The sequence below is a fragment of the Lolium perenne genome, chromosome 4, assembly GCF_019359855.2.
Source record: "Lolium perenne isolate Kyuss_39 chromosome 4, Kyuss_2.0, whole genome shotgun sequence".
Taxonomy (NCBI): Eukaryota; Viridiplantae; Streptophyta; class Magnoliopsida; order Poales; family Poaceae; genus Lolium; species Lolium perenne.
In genome coordinates this window covers 336683529-336701085 of record NC_067247.2, presented here as the reverse complement: position 1 = coordinate 336701085, position 17557 = coordinate 336683529, and positions in this window count along the sequence as shown.

Sequence of the window (17557 nt, the reverse complement as noted above, 5' to 3'; positions counted from 1 at the left end):
GTTTGGAAGGCAGCATGGTTTGCTCAAGTGCATGCCTTCCGCATGAAATAGAATAGGCAATGTGGCACCTAAATAAGATGTGATCGCTGAATTATTGGTGGGAGTATAAATGATTTCTGCTCATTCAGAATTAGAGATAAAAGTTGTGAATTATTGGTGGGAGTATAAATGATTTCTGCTCATTCAGAATTAGAGATAAAAGTTCTGAATTATTTGTGGGAGTATGATTTTATGTTACAGTGGCTAGCAATACTGCAATAGTTCTTCTTACAACCCATATACTCCATGTCCATCATGCATCGACCGGAGGCTCTCATTTCCCCTTTTGACTATCTCTCCTTCCTCCCTCTCCTTGAGAGTCTCCGCGTCGCCCCCGGCTCTCCCCTCCCTCTTAGTCGGCGGCTTCGCCGTCTGGCGACAATGTGAGGGGAGAGGCCGGTCCTCTGTCCATAGTAGTATTACTAGTAGGTCTAGATCTAGAGTTTGTGTTGCCTATGTGCAGTCTACGCCATGCCGCGAGGAAGATCTCCGCCTATGCAATCGGGCCGCAGTCGGTGGTTGGTGAGGTTGCTGCTGTTTACCGTCGTGCTCTGGAGGATGGAGACGGTGATGGTCGACGGTGCTTTTTCCATTCCCCTCCTAAATAAGCCCGGGACGCGGTTGGATGTGGTTATCCCTGGATCCGCCTTGATTCCTCCGTTGACCGCAGCAGGCGAGCTCCATGCGCCCAACCCCAGGTCAACGCCCGTGGAAGGAAATCTGACTAGGATCGCTACCTTTTTCTGATTTTAGATAGAAGGGTGTAAGAGCATCTCCACCGGCGCCCCCCGATAGCGGCCCCGATAGCAATTTGGGGGTTGAGAGCGAAAATGGGCTCGCACCGGCGCGCCCCAAACGGTGCCGGCGTTTTTACGAGCCCAATAGGAGCGTCGGCAACCCCGTGCCGGCCCCTTCGCCAAGGGCGTGAATCGGGCACGCCGGCGCCTCTTGAGGCTGAAAATTTTGGGCGTGGGAGCCGCATGTCAGCCACACGCCGAGCAAATATACATCTTCTAAGGGTATATTGCCCCTATGTGTGGTTTTGGTAATTAGTGACAACCCCTATGGACTAATGTTTTCATTGAGTTTACATGAAGGAATATTCCATAGGTCCTACATGTATTCCATGTGTTGGATTCAAGTATGGATGCCATGAAGATAAAGATATACCTTGTGTATTGGCATCAAGATCATCGATTTGAAGATATATATGTGATATGATCAAGAAGAAGAAATGAAGATAGAGTTCTTATGTGGAACTCAATATTAGCCATGCTCTAGCTTATGTGGTAAGCAATGAATGATCAAGATCTTGAGAGCTTGATTCCAAGTGAAGAATTCAAGTTATGGCTCTAAGTCGGTGTCATGATAGTCTCATAAGTTGAGCTATAGTTGACTAAGATTTAGAGCATGCAAATAAATGAAGAATTCCTTATACACCTCAAGATAGTATGATAGAGCATGAGAAGATACAAGGTTTATCAATACAAAGAGTGAAGAATAGATTCAACTTTGGTCAACACATGAAGCATGAAGAATGTGCCACGTGAAGTCACGTGGTATGGTAAGCCTTGTCAATTATGCCTCATAAAATAACCCATCATATATGTGCTCTTGTGTTGTCTATGTGGGTTAGGTATCTTTCCATGGGCATGCATCAAAAGTGAGATCTGATACATCTCAAACGTATCTATAATTTCTTATGTTCCATGCTACTTTTATGATGATACTCACATGTTTTATACACACTTTATGTCATTATTATGCATTTTCCGGCACTAACCTATTGACGAGATGCCGAAGAGCCAGTTGCTGTTTTCTGCTGTTTTTGGTTTCAGAAATCCTACAAAGGAAATATTCTCGGAATTGGACGAAATCAACGTCCAGGGTCTTATTTTTCCACGAAGCTTCCAGAAGACCGAAAGGATTACGAAGTGGGGCGACGAGGCGCCGCCACGCCAGGGCCGCGCGGCCAGGGCTGGGCCCGCGCCGCCCTGGTGTGTGGGGCCCTCGTGCTGCCCCTAAACCTACCCTTCCGCCTACTTAAAGCCTTCATCGCGAAAACCCCAGTACCGAGAGCCACGATACGGAAAACCTTCCAGAGACGCCGCCGCCAATCCCATCTCGGGGGGATTCAGGAGATCGCCTCCGGCACCCTGCCGGAGAGGGGAATCATCTCCCGGAGGTCTCTTCATCACCATGATCGCCTCCGGATCGATGTGTGAGTAGTTCACCTCTGGACTATGGGTCCATAGCAGTAGCTAGATGGTTGTCTTCTCCTCATTGTGCTATCATGTTAGATCTTGTGAGCTTCCTATCATGTTCAAGATCATCTATTTGTAATGCTACATGTTGTGTTTGTTGGGATCCGATGAATATTGAATACTATGTCAAGTTGATTATCAATCTATCATATATGTTGTTTATGTTCTTGCATGCTCTCCGTTGCTAGTAGAGGCTCTGGCCAAGTTGATACTTGTGACTCCAAGAGGGAGTATTTATGCTCGATAGTGGGTTCATGCTCCATTGAATCTGGGACAGTGACAGAAAGTTCTAAGGTTGTGGATGTGATGTTGCCACTAGGGATAAAACATCAATGCTTTGTCTAAGGATATTTGTGTTCATTACATTACGCACCATACTTAATGCAATTGTCTGTTGTTTGCAACTTAATACTGGAAGGGGTTCGGATGATAACCTGAAGGTGGACTTTTTAGGCATAGATGCATGCTGGATAGCGGTCTATGTACTTTGTCGTAATGCCCTGATTAAATCTCATAGTACTCATCATGATATATGTATGTGCATTGTTATGCCTTCTTTATTTGTCAATTGCCCAACTGTAATTCGTTCACCCAACATGCTATTTATCTTATGGGAGAGACACCACTAGTGAACTGTGGACCCCGGTCCATTCTTTACATCTGAAATACAATCTACTGCAAACTCTGTTCTTTACTGTTCTTCGCAAACAAACATCATCATCCACACTATACATTTAATCCTTTGTTTACAGCAAGCCGGTGATATTGACAACCTCACTGTTACGTTGGAGCAAAGTACTTTGATTGTGTTGTGCAGGTTCCACGTTGGCGCCGGAATCCCTGGTGTTGCGCCGCACTACACTCCGTCACCAACGACCTTCACGTGATCCTTGACTCCTACTGGTTCGATAAACCTTGGTTTCTTACTGAGGGAAACTTGCTGCTGTACGCATCACACCTTCCACTTGGGGTTCCCAACGGGCGTGTGCTTTACGCGTATCAAGCTAAATTTCTGGCGCCGTTGCCGGGGAGATCAAGACACGCTGCAAGGGGAGTCTCCCACATCCAATCTCTTTACTTTGTTTTTGTCTTGCTTTACTTTACTTTATTTACTGCTTTGTTTGCTCTTATATCAAAAATACAAAAAAAAAATTTGCTAGCTTTACTTTATTTACTGTCTTTTTCTCCATATTAAAAACACAAAAAAAATTAGTTACTTGCATTTACTTTATTTAATTTGCTTTATTTACTACTGCTAAAATGGGTACTGTTGAGAATACTAAGTTGTGTGACTTCACTAGCACAAATAATAATGATTTCCTATGCACACCTATTGCTCCACCTGCTACTACAGCAGAATTCTTTGAAATTAAACCTGCTTTACTAAATCTTGTTATGAGAGAGCAATTTTCTGGTGTTAGTTCTGATGATGCTGCTGCACATCTTAATAATTTTGTTGAACTTTGTGAAATGCAAAAGTATAAGGATGTAGATGGTGACATTATAAAATTAAAATTGTTTCCTTTCTCCTTAAGAGGAAGAGCTAAAGATTGGTTGCTATCTTTGCCTAAGAATAGTATTGATTCATGGACTAAATGTAAGGATGCTTTTATTGGTAGATATTATCCTCCTGCTAAAATTATATCTTTGAGAAGTAGCATAATGAATTTTAAGCAATTAGATAATGAACATGTTGCTCAAGCATGGGAGAGAATGAAATCTTTGGTGAAGAATTGCCCTACCCATGGACTAACTACTTGGATGATCATCCAAACCTTCTATGCAGGATTGAATTTTTCTTCGCGGAACCTATTGGATTCAGCTGCTGGAGGTACCTTTATGTCCATTACTTTGGGGGCGGCAACAATGCTTCTTGATGATATGATGATAAATTACTCTGAATGGCACACGGAAAGAGCTCCACAAGGTAAGAAGGTAAATTCTGTTGAAGAAACCTCCTCCTTGAGTGATAAGATTGATGCTATTATGTCTATGCTTGTGAATGGTAGATCTAATGTTGATCCTAATAATGTTCCTTTAGCTTCATTGGTTGCCCAAGAAGAACATGTTGATGTGAACTTCATTAAAAGTAATAATTTCAACAACAATGCTTATAGGAATAATTCTGGTAACAACTATAGGCCATATCCTTCTGCTAATAGTAATGGTTATGGTAATTCTTATGGGAATTCTTACAACAATAATAGGAGTGTACCCCCTGGTCTTGAAGCCATGCTTAAAGAATTTATTAGTACACAAACTGCTTTTAACAAATCTGTTGAGGAAAAGCTTGATAAAATTGATATTCTTGCTTCTAAGGTTGATAGACTTGTCTCTGATGTTGATCTTTTAAAATTGAAAGTTATGCCTAATAAGGATAATGATAATAAAATTGTTACTACAGCAAATGCCATCCAAGTTCGAATTAATGAAAATATTAGATTGATGGATGAATTGCATGCTAGGTGGGAAAGAGAAGAAAACGAAAAACTTGCTAAAGAGAATAATGTAGCTAAAGTTTGGACTATTACCACCACTAGTAATGATAATGCTTCACATGTTGCTACACCTCCTACTATCAATGGTAAAATAATTGGTGTTGGCAATGTTTCTACTCCTAGTGCAAAACGTGCAAAATTGCCTGAAACTGCTAAAACTGCTGAAACTGTTTGTAATAAAACTGCTGAAATTTTTCAAAATATTGGGGACAATGATCCCATTGCTGTAGATCATAATGGTTTAGATTTTGATGATTATCAAATCTCTGAAGTTATAAAGTTCTTACAAAAACTTGCTAAAAGTCCCAATGCTAGTGCTATAAATTTGACCTTTACAAAACATATTACAAATGCTCTCATAAAAGCTAGAGAAGAGAAACTAAAACTTGAAACTTCTATTCCTAGGAAGTTAGAAGATGGTTGGGAGCCCATCATTAGATGAGGGTCAATGATTTTGATTGTAATGCTTTATGTGATCTTGGTGCAAGTATTTCTGTTATGCCTAAGAAAATCTATGATATGCTTGACTTGCCACCATTGAAAAATTGTTATTTGGATGTTAATCTTGCTGATAATGCTATAAAGAAACCTTTGGGGAGGATTGATAATGTTCGCATTATGGTTAACAATAACCTTGTCCCCGTTGATTTTGTTGTCTTGGATATTGAATGCAATGCATCTTGTCCCATTATATTGGGAAGACTTTTTCTTGAATCGTTGGTGCTACCATTGATATGAAGGAAGGTAATATTAAATATCAATTTCCTCTCAAGAAAGGTATGGAACACTTCCCTAGAAAGAGAATGAAGTTACCTTATGATTCTATTATTAGAACAAATTATGATGCTAATGCTTCATCTCTTGATAATACTTGATTCACACTTTCTGCGCCTAGCTGAAAGGCGTTAAAGAAAAGCGCTTATGGGAGACAACCCATTATTTTACTTCTGCACTTTTATTTTATATTTGAGTCTTGGAAGTTGTTACTACTGTAGCAACATCTCCTTATCTTTATTTTATTGCATTGTTGTGCCAAGTAAAGTCTTTGGTAGTAAAATCAATACTAGATTTGGATTACTGTGCAGGAACAGATTTCTTGCTGTCACGGAATTGAGCAGCCCCTGCTGTAGATAATTTATAAAAATCTGCTAATTTACGTGCGTGATCCTCAGATATGTACGCAACTTTCATTAAATTTGAGCATTTTCATCTGAGCAAGTTAAGTGCCCCTGAAAAATTAGTCTTTACGGACTGTTCTGTTTTGACAGATTCCGCATTTTATTTCGCATTGCCTATTTTGCTATGTTTGATGTATTTCTTTGTTCCATTAACTTTTAGTAACTTTGTGCAATGTCTAGAAGTGTTAAGAATGATTATGTCACCTCTGAATATATGAATTTTCAATTATGCACTAACCCTCTAATGAGTTTGTTTTGAGTTTGGTGTGGAGGAAGTTTTCAAGGGTCAAGAGAGGAGGAAGATACAATATGATCAAGAAGAGTGAAAAGTCTAAGCTTGGGGATGCCCCTGTGGTTCTTCCCTGCATATTTTAAGAAGACTCAAGCATCTAAGCTTGGGGATGCCCAAGGCATCCCTTCTTCATCGACAACTTATCAGGTCACCTCTAGTGAAACTATATTTTTATTCCATCACATCTTATGTGCTTTACTTGGAGCGTCGGTTTGTTTTTGTTTGAATAAAATCGGATCCTAGCATTCCTTGTTTGGGAGAGAGACACGCTCCGCTGTTTCGTATGAACACATATGTTCTTAGCTTTATTCTTAATGTTCATTGCGAAGGTTGAACTACTTCGTTCATTGTTATATGGTTGGAAACAGAAAATGCTGCATGTGGTAATTGGTATAATGTCTTGAATAATTTGATACTTGGCAATTGTTGTGCTCATATAGATCATGTTTAAGCTCTTGCATCATGTACTTTTCACCTATCAATGAAGAACTACATAGAGCTTTTTAAAATTTGGTTTGCATGATTAGTTTCTCTAGAGTCTAGATATTTTCTGGTTAAGGTGTTTGAACAACAAGGAAGACGATGTAAAGTCTTATAATGCTTACAATATGCTCACATGTGAGTTTTGCTGCACCGTTTTATACTTGAGTTTGCTTCAAACAACCTTGCTAGCCTAGCCTTGTATTGAGCGGGAATTCTTCTCGTGCATCCAAATCCTTGAGCCAAAAACTATGCCATTTGTGTCCACCATACCTACCTACTACATGGTATTTCTCTGCCATTCCAAAGTACATTACTTGAGTGCTACCTTTAAAATTCTATTCTTTGTCTTTGCAATATATAGCTCATGGGAAAATAGCCTTAAAAACTATTGTGGTGAAGAATATGTAGCTATGTATCTTATTTCTTAATAAGTTGCTTGTTGAGCGGTAACCATGCTTCTGGGGACGCCATCAACTATTACACCTTTGTTGAATATCATGTGAGTTGCTATGCATGTTCGTCTTGTCTGAACTAAGGGCGATTTTCATGATCAAATGGTTTGAGTATGCATATTATTAGAGAAGAACATTGGGCCGCTAACTAAAGACATGAATCATGGTGGAAGTTTCAGTTTGGACAACAATCCTCAATCTCTTATGAGAATATTATCTGTTGTTAAATGCTTATGCATTAAAGAGGAGTCCATTATCTGTTGTCTATGTTGTCCCGGTATGGATGTCTAAGTTGAGAATAATCAAAAGCGAGAAATCCAATGCGAACTTTCTCCTTAGACCTTTGTACAGGCGGCATAGAGGTACCCCTTTGTGACACTTGGTTGAAACATATGCTATGCAATGATAATCCATGTTAATCTAAGCTAATTAGGACACGGTGCGAGCACTATTGGTATACTATGCATGAGGCTTACAACTTATAGGATATTTTATACATAACACATATGATTTATTACTACCGTTGACAAATTTGTTTCTATGTTTTCAAAATGAAAAGCTCTAGTACAAAAATAGTAATCCATGCTTCCCTTTGCGAAGGGCCTTTCTTCTACTTTATTGTTGAGTCAGTTTACCTATTCTTTCTATCTTAGAAGCAAACACTTGTATCAACTGTGTGCATTGATTCTTACATGTTTACCTATTGCACTTGTTATATTACTTTGTGTTGACAATTATCCATGAGATATATATGTTGAAGTTGAAAGCAACTGCTGAAACTTATATCTTCCTTTGTGTTGTTTCAAAGCTTTCTACTAAGAATTTATTGCTTTATGAGTAACTCTTATGCAAGTCTTATTGATGCTTGTCTTGAAAGTATTATTCATGAAAAGTCTTTGCTATATGATTCATTTGTTTACTCATTGTCTTCATCATTGCTTCGAATCGCTGCATTCATCTCATATGCTTTACAATAGTATTGATCAAGATTATCATAGCATGTCACTTCAGAAATTATCTTTGTTATCGTTTACCTTCTCGAGGGCGAGTAGGAACTAAGCTTGGGGATGCTTGATACGTCTCAAACGTATCTATAATTTCTTATGTTCCATGCTACTTTTATGATGATACTCACATGTTTTATACACACTTTATGTCATTATTATGCATTTTCCGGCACTAACCTATTGACGAGATGCCGAAGAGCCAGTTGCTGTTTTCTGCTGTTTTTGGTTTCAGAAATCCTACAAAGGAAATATTCTCGGAATTGGACGAAATCAACGCCCAGGGTCTTATTTTTCCACGAAGCTTCCAGAAGACCGAAAAGGATTACGAAGTGGGGCGATGAGGCGCCGCCACGCCAGGGCCGCGCGGCCAGGGCTGGGCCCGCGCCGCCCTGGTGTGTGGGGCCCTCGTGCCGCCCCTAAACCTACCCTTCCGCCTACTTAAAGCCTTCGTCGCGAAAACCCCAGTACCGAGAGCCACGATACGGAAAACCTTCCAGAGACGTCGCCGCTAATCCCATCTCGGGGGGATTCAGGAGATCGCCTCCGGCACCCTGCCGGAGAGGGGAATCATCTCCCGGAGGTCTCTTCATCACCATGATCGCCTCCGGATCGATGTGTGAGTAGTTCACCCCTGGACTATGGGCCATAGCAGTAGCTAGATGGTTGTCTTCTCCTCATTGTGCTATCATGTTAGATCTTGTGAGCTGCCTATCATGATCAAGATCATCTATTTATAATGCTACATGTTGTGTTTGTTGGGATCCGATGAATATTGAATACTATGTCAAGTTGATTATCAATCTATCATATATGTTGTTTATGTTCTTGCATGCTCTCCGTTGCTAGTAGAGGCTCTGGCCAAGTTGATACTTGTGACTCCAAGAGGGAGTATTTATGCTCGATAGTGGGTTCATGCTCCATTGAATCTGGGACAGTGACAGAAAGTTCTAAGGTTGTGGATGTGCTATTGCCACTAGGGATAAAACATCAATGCTTTGTCTAAGGATATTTGTGTTGATTACATTACGCACCATACTTAATGCAATTGTCTGTTGTTTGCAACTTAATACTGGAACGGGTTCGGATGATAACCTGAAGGTGGACTTTTTAGGCATAGATGCATGCTGGATAGCGGTCTATGTACTTTGTCGTAATGCCCTGATTAAATCTCATAGTACTCATCATGATATATGTATGTGCATTGTTATGCCTTCTTTATTTGTCAATTGCCCAACTGTAATTCGTTCCCAACATGCTATTTAGCTTATGGGAGAGACACCACTAGTGAACTGTGTACCCCGGTCCATTCTTTACATCTGAAATACAATCTACTGCAAACTCTGTTCTTTACTGTTCTTCGCAAACAAACATCATCATCCACACTATACATTTAATCCTTTGTTTACAGCAAGCCGGTGAGATTGACAACCTCACTGTTACGTTGGGGCAAAGTACTTTGATTGTGTTGTGCAGGTTCCACGTTGGCGCCGGAATCCCTGGTGTTGCGCCGCACTACACTCCGTCACCAACGACCTTCACGTGATCCTTGACTCCTACTGGTTCGATAAACCTTGGTTTCTTACTGAGGGAAACTTGCTGCTGTACGCATCACACCTTCCACTTGGGGTTCCCAACGGGCGTGTGCTTTACGCGTATCAAGCTAAATTTCTGGCGCCGTTGCCGGGGAGATCAAGACACGCTGCAAGGGGAGTCTCCCACATCCAATCTCTTTACTTTGTTTTTGTCTTGCTTTACTTTACTTTATTTACTGCTTTGTTTGCTCTTATATCAAAAATACAAAAAAAAATTTTGCTAGCTTTACTTTATTTACTGTCTTTTTCTCCATATTAAAAACACAAAAAAAATTAGTTACTTGCATTTAGTTTATTTAATTTGCTTTATTTACTACTGCTAAAATGGGTACTGTTGAGAATACTAAGTTGTGTGACTTCACTAGCACAAATAATAATGATTTCCTATGCACACCTATTGCTCCACCTGCTACTACAGCAGAATTCTTTGAAATTAAACCTGCTTTACTAAATCTTGTTATGAGAGAGCAATTTTCTGGTGTTAGTTCTGATGATGCTGCTGCACATCTTAATAATTTTGTTGAACTTTGTGAAATGCAAAAGTATAAGGATGTAGATGGTGACATTATAAAATTAAAATTGTTTCCTTTCTCCTTAAGAGGAAGAGCTAAAGATTGGTTGCTATCTTTGCCTAAGAATAGTATTGATTCATGGACTAAATGTAAGGATGCTTTTATTGGTAGATATTATCCTCCTGCTAAAATTATATCTTTGAGAAGTAGCATAATGAATTTTAAGCAATTAGATAATGAACATGTTGCTCAAGCATGGGAGAGAATGAAATCTTTGGTGAAGAATTGCCCTACCCATGGACTAACTACTTGGATGATCATCCAAACCTTCTATGCAGGATTGAATTTTTCTTCGCGGAACCTATTGGATTCAGCTGCTGGAGGTACCTTTATGTCCATTACTTTGGGGGCGGCAACAATGCTTGTTGATGATATGATGATAAATTACTCTGAATGGCACACGGAAAGAGCTCCACAAGGTAAGAAGATAAATTCTGTTGAAGAAACCTCCTCCTTGAGTGATAAGATTGATGCTATTATGTCTATGCTTGTGAATGGTAGATCTAATGTTGATCCTAATAATGTTCCTTTAGCTTCATTGGTTGCCCAAGAAGAACATGTTGATGTGAACTTCATTAAAAGTAATAATTTCAACAACAATGCTTATAGGAATAATTCTGGTAACAACTATAGGCCATATCCTTCGCTAATAGTAATGGTTATGGTAATTCTTATGGGAATTCTTACAACAATAATAGGAGTGTACCCCCTGGTCTTGAAGCCATGCTTAAAGAATTTATTAGTACACAAACTGCTTTTAACAAATCTGTTGAGGAAAAGCTTGATAAAATTGATATTCTTGCTTCTAAGGTTGATAGACTTGTCTCTGATGTTGATCTTTTAAAATTGAAAGTTATGCCTAATAAGGATAATGATAATAAAATTGTTACTACAGCAAATGCCATCCAAGTTCGAATTAATGAAAATATTAGATTGATGGATGAATTGCATGCTAGGTGGGAAAGAGAAGAAAACGAAAAACTTGCTAAAGAGAATAATGTAGCTAAAGTTTGGACTATTACCACCACTAGTAATGATAATGCTTCACATATTGCTACACCTCCTACTATCAATGGTAAAATAATTGGTGTTGGCAATGTTTCTACTCCTAGTGCAAAACGTGCAAAATTGCCTGAAACTGCTAAAACTGCTGAAACTGTTTGTAATAAAACTGCTGAAATTTTTCAAAATATTGGGGACAATGATCCCATTGCTGTAGATCATAATGGTTTAGATTTTGATGATTATCAAATCTCTGAAGTTATAAAGTTCTTACAAAAACTTGCTAAAAGTCCCAATGCTAGTGCTATAAATTTGACCTTTACAAAACATATTACAAATGCTCTCATAAAAGTTAGAGAAGAGAAACTAAAACTTGAAACTTCTATTCCTAGGAAGTTAGAAGATGGTTGGGAGCCCATCATTAGATGAGGGTCAATGATTTTGATTGTAATGCTTTATGTGATCTTGGTGCAAGTATTTCTGTTATGCCTAAGAAAATCTATGATATGCTTGACTTGCCACCATTCAAAAATTGTTATTTGGATGTTAATCTTGCTGATAATGCTATAAAGAAACCTTTGGGGAGGATTGATAATGTTCGCATTATGGTTAACAATAACCTTGTCCCCGTTGATTTTGTTGTCTTGGATATTGAATGCAATGCATCTTGTCCCATTATATTGGGAAGACTTTTTCTTCGAACTGTTGGTGCTACCATTGATATGAAGGAAGGTAATATTAAATATCAATTTCCTCTCAAGAAAGGTATGGAACACTTCCCTAGAAAGAGAATGAAGTTACCTTATGATTCTATTATTAGAACAAATTATGATGCTAATGCTTCATCTCTTGATAATACTTGATTCACACTTTCTGCGCCTAGCTGAAAGGCGTTAAAGAAAAGCGCTTATGGGAGACAACCCATTATTTTACTTCTGCACTTTTATTTTATATTTGAGTCTTGGAAGTTGTTACTACTGTAGCAACATCTCCTTATCTTTATTTTATTGCATTGTTGTGCCAAGTAAAGTCTTTGGTAGTAAAGTCAATACTAGATTTGGATTACTGTGCAGGAACAGATTTCTTGCTGTCACGGAATTGAGCAGCCCCTGCTGTAGATAATTTATAAAAATCTGCTAATTTACGTGCGTGATCCTCAGATATGTACGCAACTTTCATTCAATTTGAGCATTTTCATCTGAGCAAGTTAAGTGCCCCTGAAAAATTAGTCTTTACGGACTGTTCTGTTTTGACAGATTCCGCATTTTATTTCGCATTGCCTATTTTGCTATGTTTGATGTATTTCTTTGTTCCATTAACTTTCAGTAACTTTGTGCAATGTCTAGAAGTGTTAAGAATGATTATGTCACCTCTGAATATATGAATTTTCAATTATGCACTAACCCTCTAATGAGTTTGTTTTGAGTTTGGTGTGGAGGAAGTTTTCAAGGGTCAAGAGAGGAGGAAGATACAATATGATCAAGAAGAGTGAAAAGTCTAAGCTTGGGGATGCCCCTGTGGTTCATCCCTGCATATTTTAAGAAGACTCAAGCATCTAAGCTTGGGGATGCCCAAGGCATCCCTTCTTCATCGACAACTTATCAGGTCACCTCTAGTGAAACTATATTTTTATTCCATCACATCTTATGTGCTTTACTTGGAGCGTCGGTTTGTTTTTGTTTGAATAAAATCGGATCCTAGCATTCCTTGTTTGGGAGAGAGACACGCTCCGCTGTTTCGTATGAACACATATGTTCTTAGCTTTATTCTTAATGTTCATTGCGAAGGTTGAACTACTTCGTTCATTGTTATATGGTTGGAAACAGAAAATGCTGCATGTGGTAATTGGTATAATGTCTTGAATAATTTGATACTTGGCAATTGTTGTGCTCATATAGATCATGTTTAAGCTCTTGCATCATGTACTTTTCACCTATCAATGAAGAACTACATAGAGCTTTTTAAAATTTAGTTTGCATGATTAGTTTCTCTAGAGTCTAGATATTTTCTGGTTAAGGTGTTTGAACAACAAGGAAGACGATGTAAAGTCTTATAATGCTTACAATATGCTCATATGTGAGTTTTGCTGCACCGTTTTATACTTGAGTTTGCTTCAAACAACCTTGCTAGCCTAGCCTTGTATTGAGCGGGAATTCTTCTCGTGCATCCAAATCCTTGAGCCAAAAACTATGCCATTTGTGTCCACCATACCTACCTACTACATGGTATTTCTCTGCCATTCCAAAGTACATTACTTGAGTGCTACCTTTAAAATTCTATTCTTTGTCTTTGCAATATATAGCTCATGGGAAAATAGCCTTAAAAACTATTGTGGTGAAGAATATGTAGCTATGTATCTTATTTCTTAATAAGTTGCTTGTTGAGCGGTAACCATGCTTCTGGGGACGCCATCAACTATTACACCTTTGTTGAATATCATGTGAGTTGCTATGCATGTTCGTCTTGTCTGAACTAAGGGCGATTTTCATGATCAAATGGTTTGATTATGCATATTATTAGAGAAGAACATTGGGCCGCTAACTAAAGACATGAATCATGGTGGAAGTTTCAGTTTGGACAACAATCCTCAATCTCTTATGAGAATATTATCTGTTGTTAAATGCTTATGCATTAAAGAGGAGTCCATTATCTGTTGTCTATGTTGTCCCGGTATGGATGTCTAAGTTGAGAATAATCAAAAGCGAGAAATCCAATGCGAACTTTCTCCTTAGACCTTTGTACAAAGCATAGAGGTACCCCTTTGTGACACTTGGTTGAAACATATGCTATGCAATGATAATCCATGTTAATCTAAGCTAATTAGGACACGGTGCGAGCACTATTGGTATACTATGCATGAGGCTTACAACTTATAGGATATTTTATACATAATACATATGATTTATTACTACCGTTGACAAATTTGTTTCTATGTTTTCAAAATGAAAAGCTCTAGTACAAAAATAGTAATCCATGCTTCCCTTTGCGAAGGGTCTTTCTTCTACTTTATTGTTGAGTCAGTTTACCTATTCTTTCTATCTTAGAAGCAAACACTTGTATCAACTGTGTGCATTGATTCTTACATGTTTACCTATTGCACTTGTTATATTACTTTGTGTTGACAATTATCCATGAGATATATATGTTGAAGTTGAAAGCAACTGCTGAAACTTATATCTTCCTTTGTGTTGTTTCAAAGCTTTCTACTAAGAATTTATTGCTTTATGAGTAACTCTTATGCAAGTCTTATTGATGCTTGTCTTGAAAGTATTATTCATGAAAAGTCTTTGCTATATGATTCATTTGTTTACTCATTGTCTTCATCATTGCTTCGAATCGCTGCATTCATCTCATATGCTTTACAATAGTATTGATCAAGATTATCATAGCATGTCACTTCAGAAATTATCTTTGTTATCGTTTACCTACTCGAGGGCGAGTAGGAACTAAGCTTGGGGATGCTTGATACGTCTCAAACGTATCTATAATTTCTTATGTTCCATGCTACTTTTATGATGATACTCACATGTTTTATACACACTTTATGTCATTATTATGCATTTTCCGGCACTAACCTATTGACGAGATGCCGAAGAGCCGATTCTTTGTTTTATTGTTTTTGGTTTCAGAAATCCTACAAAGGAAATATTCTCGGAATTGGACGAAATCAACGTTTTCCACGAAGCTTCCAGAAGACCGAAAGGATTACGAAGTGGGGCGACGAGGCGCCGCCACGCCAGGGCCGCGCGGCCAGGGCTAGGCCCGCGCCGCCCTGGTGTGTGGGGCCCTCGTGCCGCCCCTAAACCTACCCTTCCGCCTACTTAAAGCCTTCGTCGCGAAAACCCCAGTACCGAGAGCCACGATACGGAAAACCTTCCAGAGATGCCGCCGCCGCTAATCCCATCTCGGGGGGATTCAGGAGATCGCCTCCGGCACCCTGCCGGAGAGGGGAATCATCTCCCGGAAGTCTCTTCATCACCATGATCGCCTCCGGATCGATGTGTGAGTAGTTCACCCCTGGACTATGGGCCATAGCAGTAGCTAGATGGTTGTCTTCTCCTCATTGTGCTATCATGTTAGATCTTGTGAGCTGCCTATCATGATCAAGATCATCTATTTATAATGCTACATGTTGTGTTTGTTGGGATCCGATGAATATTGAATACTATGTCAAGTTGATTATCAATCTATCATATATGTTGTTTATGTTCTTGCATGCTCTCCGTTGCTAGTAGAGGCTCTGGCCAAGTTGATACTTGTGACTCCAAGAGGGAGTATTTATGCTCGATAGTGGGTTCATGCCTCCATTGAATGCGGGACGATGTGAGAAAGTTCTAAGGTTGTGGATGTGATGTTGCCACTAGGGATAAAACATCAATGCTTTGTCTAAGGATATTTGTGTTGATTACATTACGCACCATACTTAATGCAATTGTCTGTTGTTTGCAACTTAATACTGGAACGGGTTCAGATGATAACCTGAAGGTGGACTTTTTAGGCATAGATGCATGCTGGATAGCGGTCTGTGTACTTTGTCGTAATGCCCTGATTAAATCTCATAGTACTCATCATGATATATGTATGTGCATTGTTATGCCTTCTTTATTTGTCAATTGCCCAACTGTAATTCGTTCACCCAACATGCTATTTATCTTATGGGAGAGACACCACTAGTGAACTGTGGACCCCGGTCCATTCTTTACATCTGAAATACAATCTACTGCAAACTCTGTTCTTTACTGTTCTTCGCAAACAAACATCATCATCCACACTATACATTTAATCCTTTGTTTACAGCAAGCCGGTGAGATTGACAACCTCACTGTTATGTTGGGGCAAAGTACTTTGATTGTGTTGTGCAGGTTCCACGTTGGCGCCGGAATCCCTGGTGTTGCGCCGCACTACACTCCGTCACCAACGACCTTCACGTGATCGTTGACTCCTAGTACTGGTTCGATAAACCTTGGTTTCTTACTGAGGGAAACTTGCTGTTGTACGCATCACACCTTCCACTTGGGGTTCCCAACGGGCGTGTGCTTTACGCGTATCAAGATCTCATATAGCCCATGAGAGGATGACGTCAAGTGGTGATCGTCATCAAGGTTGAGTTGGGCAAGTTCAAATTGAGCATCTCAAGAGGATCATATGCTTGAAGCTTGCCATCCATTTGGTGATAATGGACGTGTGAAGATGTGCATCAATGGAGCTTTCCCATCATGGTGTATGGGGGAGCATTTGCGAGTCTTCACGAAGCAACAATGATTAAGTGAGGCATTCCGGCTTGAGTGGTGCTTGAAGAACTATCATCAAGATCAAGCGGGATGCGCAAGGCAAAGGTATAACCTTGCTAGGTTTCCTTTTTACCGGTCTCAAGGTGGTTGTTGGGAGACCGGGTTATAGGATACATAGCCGCACTATCAAGAGGGGCTTTCGGTTGGGTAACTTGATCACATCGTCTTAGGAAGCTCAATCCTTTGCATACTTTGCATATCCCTATTGCTTCTTGGTGTTTCTCTGTGAGAGGTTCTTGAGCTTGTTTCTAGCTTTACAACAAGCCCAAGTTCATCGAAAATGGAATCCACATGCATCTTCTATTGCGTTTTCGAGTTTGGACGTCTTCACCGTTTTTTACGGTGGGAGACTCCCTCTCTAAAAACATCTAAAAATATCCTGTGAGGAGTCTCCATATTTCGAGTTTTTGTTGGGATTCTATTTGTCGTTATCTTTCCAACAAAATTAGTTTCATGTCAATCGGGGTCCGGACACAAAAGTTATCACAGTTTTTGTATAACATGTTTTTCCTGCTGGCCCGGTTTCTCGCCCAGCGTGACCGGCCGGCCCACTGGATGGCCCGGTTCAAACCGGCCCGTGGACTGGTGCCAACCGGGACCATGTACTGTAAGACACAGAAGTGTCCCGGTCATGGCCCGGTCACAGACCCGGTTTGGAACGGTCGGGTCCGGCCTGTGGCCCGGTCTGACCAGCACCTGGACCGGACGGCCCGGCCCCAGGCCCGGTTGACCAGCCTCCTCGACTGTGCTGAGCTGAATCTCACCCAACGGTTATTTTTCTCCCTAGACTATAAATATGCCTTCTTCCACCTTGGGCTGGACAAGTTTTCCACTCTCTCTCCTCCATTGTTGACTTTGAAGAACTTGCCCTCTCTCTTGATTTCCCC